Source organism: Podarcis melisellensis (genome assembly GCF_964234715.1).
Source record: "Podarcis melisellensis genome assembly, chromosome: 16".
NCBI lineage: Eukaryota > Metazoa > Chordata > Lepidosauria > Squamata > Lacertidae > Podarcis > Podarcis melisellensis.
Genome location: NC_138533.1, coordinates 10,375,927 through 10,382,216, shown reverse-complemented (window position 1 = coordinate 10,382,216; position 6,290 = coordinate 10,375,927). Strand labels below are relative to the sequence as shown.

The following is a 6,290-nucleotide window of genomic DNA, read 5'->3' as shown; positions in this document are numbered from 1 at the left end:
CCACTGAAACCATTCCGTTGTAACTATCCAACCTCCCAAAATTTCAACACGTCTTGTGATGGTTTGACCCCTTTCCGTTTTAACAGTACAAATTCTACAAATGCCTTCCATATCTCCTCAAAATAATTTCTCCTGCATGTTCCCCATCTTACCTTAACACCACATGTTCATTTAACATTAATAGGGATATTCCACACCTCTTTATACCATTCTTCCATTTTGTATTCACCTTGCCCTTTCTACTTCCTAGCGATAATAACTCGTGCAGCTGTCAATCAATTTGTGAGCAAGTCCTTCATGGCCTGCGAACCTTCTTCCCCATCGTAAATTGATAACAATGCTACCTCTGGACTTTCGGTCAGCTTTAACCCACTGATTTCTGGGTTCAACTCTCCGACTTTTAGAAGAGACATCTGAAGGCAGCCCTGTTTAGGGAAGCTTTTAATATTTGATGAATGATTGTATTTCAATATTTTGCTGGAAGCCGCCCAGAGTGGTTGGGGAAACCCAGACAGATGGGCGGGGTATAATTTATTATTATTATTATTATTATTATTATTATTATTATTATTATTATTATTATTATCACCACCTGCCTTCCCAAGGAACAGGGGTCTCCTCACAACTCTCCTCACAACTCTCCCTTAGCAAATTACGGTTCTCGGGATTATTTGAGGGGAATCTGTACCAGTTCAGAGGCAGCCATAGTGAGAGGAGGCAGAAATTCAAATGGCCATAACACCATTAACTCCTCACCTCTTTTGTAGCAACTTCTGATGAGCATAGGGTGGCAGGAGCAGTTAACCATGGAAAATATTGTTGTCACAGACAGGAAAGCGACATAACCAAGTTTGCTCTCGGGCAACATTCGGGCCTTGCCTTCTGCTCAGAAATGTTTAGGCAGGTGTGACGGGAGGTGTTTGTGGCGTCCAGCCTCAGCCAGCTTTGCTGCACTTGTGGCTCCCTTGCACAACAGAGGAAAACCACACCGAGAAAGATGTTTGGTTGTGATAATTATGCCTTTCTGAGTAACCAAGTGAGATGGAGGAGAAATAAAGTATCGTTTCCTCAGTGGCCAAGTCTACCTGGTCATTCTGTAAGTGGAAAATTTGACTCACCTACTGTGAGCCACTAGATTCCCCCCCCACCATCCCTGTCGGTATCTATGTACAGTGGTACCTCGGGTTACATACGCTTCAGGTTACACACTCCGTTAACAAAGAAATAGTGCTTCAGGTTAAGAACTTTGCTTCAGGATGAGAACAGAAATTGCATGGGTGGCAGCACAGCAGCAACGGGAGGCCCCGTTAGCTAAAGTGGTGCTTCAGGTTAAGAACAGTTTCAGGTTAAGAATGGACCTCCAGAACAAATTAAGTACGTAACCAGAGGTACCACTGTATTAGATTTGAAATGGTTTTTATATATGAAATTGTGTGTGCCTATGCATACATCAGGGGTCAGCAAACTTTTTCAGCAGGGGGCCGGTCCACTATCCCTCAGACCTATTTGGGCTGGGTGGGAAATGAACGAATTCCTATGCCCCACAAATAACCCAGAGATGCATTTTAAATAAAAGGACACATTCTACTCATGTAAAAACATGCTGATTCCCGGACTGTCTGTGAGCCGGGTTTAGAAGGCAATTGGGCCGATCCGGCCCCCGGGCCTTAGTTTGCCTACCCATGCTTTAAAGCTTCGTTCAGGACCGAGAATATTTTAGGTGCTCTGTTTATATTATCTACCATCTTTGTCCTCATCATGAAGACACAGAGAGCATTTTTTTTTGGGGGGGGGGTGAGCTGGAGCTTGAAAAGCTGTAACCACATCATTTAAAGGGGCTCATCTAGAGAAACCCAGCTTGACATTTATTCACAACCTGCCCTTTTTACTAATATTATTCTTTATTGCTTAAAAATGTACATATCTATACAAACATTATATGCTATTTCTTTACATGTGAAGAAAAAGAAAATTAGGTAGAAAATAGAAAATTTATAAAGGAATAAAAAAGAGGAAAAGAAAGGGGGGAAATAACAAAGATACGAAATAAAAAAATCAAAAGAGGAAAAGACAAGACAACATTATTCACACAATAAAAGTGTTCATCAACACAACCCTTCCCATCCTTCTCATTATACTGTAATATAAACATTCTTTTTTAACACAGATTTGTATTGTATAATATCCTTTCTTCCTAATAATTCCATATTAGCAGAAATTGAGTGATATTAGTAAATAAAACGATTAGAGGAATATATAAAAGTGGAAAGAAAGGCCCTTTTTACAATTTAAGGAAGGGTGCAGGAAGTCAGATATCATAGTTGTTCTTTGAAGACTAGAGTTAGACGGTGACAACCCGTCTCTGTGGGTTCAACAAGCTCCAAATACCTCACAGATACCTGCTTCTGAACTAACAGGCTGCTCTCTGAGTCAAATGTTTCCATTCCTACCTCTGTATTTGCTGTGTGTTTGTTTACGGGAGTAAACAGGAAACTTTTCGAATGTTTCTGTGACTTTGATTTTTCTTATAGATACCCCCATTACTTTAGTGACGAAAAGCAGGGACATGACTTGGACACCCCTGTACTCCCCACCATAAATGGGACCTGTAACAAATTGTTGCAGCGTGAAGTGCTCCTGTTTGGGATGCCTGCCAGCCATACCCTCTGCCAAATGGCTCCATTACATCCAGGGCTGGATTTAGGTTTGATGAGGCCCTAAGCTACTGAAGGTAATGAGGCCCTTTATTTGTCCAGCTGTCCTTTGTCAACAACAAATTGTCGCTGTGTGTGTTTTTTTTGGTGCTGAATATATGCTATATGGTAATTTGTGAACCTAATAAGTATCTAAGGCCATTTGCACATAACAAAATAGGGATTTTATCAAAGTAATTGTTGAACTGAAATACAGTTAAGAAGTATATTAATAGCGAAATAATTATTAAGCTCTAACTTAAAATGATTTTTTATTCATAACGAACTTAATAATGCAAACACATTGGCATTTGGCAATAACAAAAGTTCCTTTAGAATTGTAATCTAGTCTCTAGAAACTTGCTATAACATGAAATAATAATAGGTGTAAATATATGATGCAAACTACAGTACTAATAATTATAAACAGCTTTATTATAATTATAATCTGTACAATGCAATTGTAGTTAATACAATGCATTTTTTAATATAATATCAATATCACCTTAGTAGTTCACTAATGGGCGGGGCCCATGACTTACATCATAGGAGCCTACGCAACACAAAACACTGTTGCTGTGTGTAGGTTTTAATTTATTTGTTTTTTATCTTATATTTTGGAAATGTACATCCAGTTGTTTTTTTCCCTTTAATTTTTTGGGGGGCCCCCAAGAGCGTGGGGCCCTAAGCAATAGCTTGTTTAGCTTATATGTAAATCCGGCACTGCTACATTCCTCCCTAATTAGCCATCAAGCATTTTCTAAGTGGCCTGTACAGATTGCAGAGATGGTCCTTGCTCCTTGCCTCATAAAAGCAAGAGCACTCAAGTTCATCCCCAACATGGTATAGTTGGGAAATCTTTTTTGGCTACAGAAGGACAGATCCTTATCAGGACCAGCCTTGCAGACCAAGAATGGCAGGTGGGTCGGTGGGTGGGGCACCCACCTGTCAGTCACGTGGTGCCATGACACGTCCCGCCCACATGTCAAATTATTGCTTAGTGGCGAGTTCGAATGTGCGAGAGAACTCCCTGCAGGGGGAATTTGCACACCCAAACTCTGAAGGGTCACTCTTTCTTGCAGCTGGTGATGGGTGGGAGCAATCCTGCTTAGTGCTGAGTTCTGGTACGGAGTTCCCTGAATTTGTCTGGGGACTGAACTAATTTGGATTCCTGAACCGCTGCCTATAACAAAGGCAACTTTCAGTCAGACACTGCTGGTAATGGGGAGGAAAGTTTTTCAGTTTGCATTAAATGTAAGTCAGGCATGTCCAAAGTCTGGTTTTATGATCGCCGAAGAATTGATGCTTTTGAATTATGGTGCTGGAGGAGACTCTTGAGAGTCCCATGGACTGCAAGAAGATCAAACCTCTCCATTCTGAAGGAAATCAGCCCTGAGTGCTCACTGGAAGGACAGATCCTGAAGCTGAGGCTCCAATACTTTGGCCACCTCATGAGAAGACTCCCTGGAAAAGACCCTGATGTTGGGAAAGATGGAGGGCACAAGGAGAAGGGGACGACAGAGGACGAGATGGTTCGACGGTGTTCTCGAAGCTACAAACATGAGTCTGACCAAACTGCGGGAGGCAGTGGAAGACAGAAGTGCCTGGCGTGCTCTGGTCCATGGGGTCACGAAGAGTCAGACAAGACTAAACGACTAAACAACAACAAATTGGGGTCAAATCTCCCCAAAAACTCAACAACCTCAATCCTAAAAAAAGGTCAACAACTCAACTCACTTCATCAAATCTGGCTCTCTTTGAAAAAAGTTTGGGCACCCCTGCAATAATTGGACAGAAAACATGAGCTATCCTTCAAGATTTTGCACTCTTCTGAGTTTTGCAAATTCAGTTGTATTCAGTAATGCATACGTAAGGGCTAAATGTGCATAAAAATGCATTTATACCAAAATGTATTATATTAGAAAAATGTATTATATTAGAAAAAAATGCTTTGCAGAAATGTATATATTAGGCAAAACTGAATTTAGAAATGTGTATATGGCCTTAAATTCAGAGTTCGCAACATTTTCAGATTGCTTTTCTTTTCTTTTCAAAGATCCTCACAAAGATTCGCCAGCACTTTAGAGCAAACATCTCCTCTCACACGCTTATTTGAAAAAAGCAATTCCCCCTAGTGTAATGCATTTTGTATGTCATTTTTGCTAATATATGGAATTTATGTGCAGGCTTTAACCTAATCTACGCCTTTCGTATGCATTCTTTGACGGGAGAATTGCACTGCGAAACTTAGAGAAGGACGGTTGTGCTTCGGTTTGTTTGCGGTTCCTAGAGGTGCTGGTAGGAAATTGCAAAGCAAACCAAATTTCTCTTCCACGCCTCCTTGCGCTCAGCTAATAAGGCGGAGGTATGGGAGGGGTCTGCAGCTGTAGACTAGAAATGGTTTTGGTGGGGTGAGGGGAAGAAAGAAATCTCTTTAGGCTTCAACCACTAGAGGGAGCTGCAGTTTGCTGATTGAATTAATTTAAGGCTTCCTGAGGCCACATTCAAACCATACATTTAAAGCCCTATGATACCACTTTTTTTTAATAGAATATTTATTAAGATTTTACAAGGACATAAATACAAAAATCCATAAAGAAGCAAAAAGCAAAATAAAGATACAAAATACAAAATACAAAAGACGAGGAAATAAGAAAAAAATTAAAAACAAATCCATTTTTTATAACTTTAAACTCATTAGCTTGTTTCCTTGACCTCCTCACACCTCCCCTTTTTGTGTTCCCATTTACATAATCAAGTCGGCAAATCCTTACCCTCTTTCATTTATCTTACCTCTTTATCTTAACATATTATAACTCTATATTTCCATCCATTATCAATTCATTTTTGCATATTCTTATTAACTTTGTTGCTAATGCCACTTATTTTCAATCCAACATCATTTTAACATTCATTAATTTTACAGTGTTTCTGCAGATAGCCTTTAAATTTCTTCCAATCTTCTTCCACCAACTCTTCTCCCAGGTCTCGGATTCTGCCAGTCATTTCCGCCAATTCCATATAGTCCATCACCTTCATCTGCCACTCTTCCAGGGTGGGTAGATCTTGTGTCTTCCAATACTTTGCAATAAGTATTCTTGCTGCTGTTGTTGCATACATGAAAAGCCCTATGATACCACTTTAAACAGTCATGGCTTCCCCCCAAAAAAAGTATTATGGGAACTGTAGTTTGTTAAGGATGCTGAGAATTGCTAGGAGGCCTTTAGTCCCCTCTCTGAGCTACAGTTCCCAAAGTGCTTTAATAATTAAAACCTCTTCCCAGGGAACTATGGGCTCAGCGAGGGGAACAGAGATCTCAGCACCCATAACAAACCACATCTCCCAGGATTCTTTGGGGGGAGCTGTGATTATTTAACATATTTGCATCCCGTGGCACCAACTCCAGGAAGCCCTGGGGGCCCGGGCACCCACATTTTTTTGTTGTTGTGGGTGCCCAGCACCCACCCTGCAGGGCCTCAGACACGACTTCTGGGAGAGCGGAGGTCAGGTTTGAGGCCTCACAGGGTGTGCGATGTCATGTGACGTCACGATGATGATGATGATGATAATAATAATAATAATTTATTATTTGTACCC

General features: G+C 40.7%; 1 protein-coding gene across 1 annotated transcript in view; it reads left to right on the top strand.

Annotated features, from left to right (window-relative positions):
- The window catches only part of LOC309358665 (complexin-3-like), a 123,954-nt gene that overhangs the window by 11,062 nt on the left and 106,602 nt on the right, over positions 1 to 6,290 (top strand). The gene's annotated exons all lie outside the window — the stretch shown is intronic.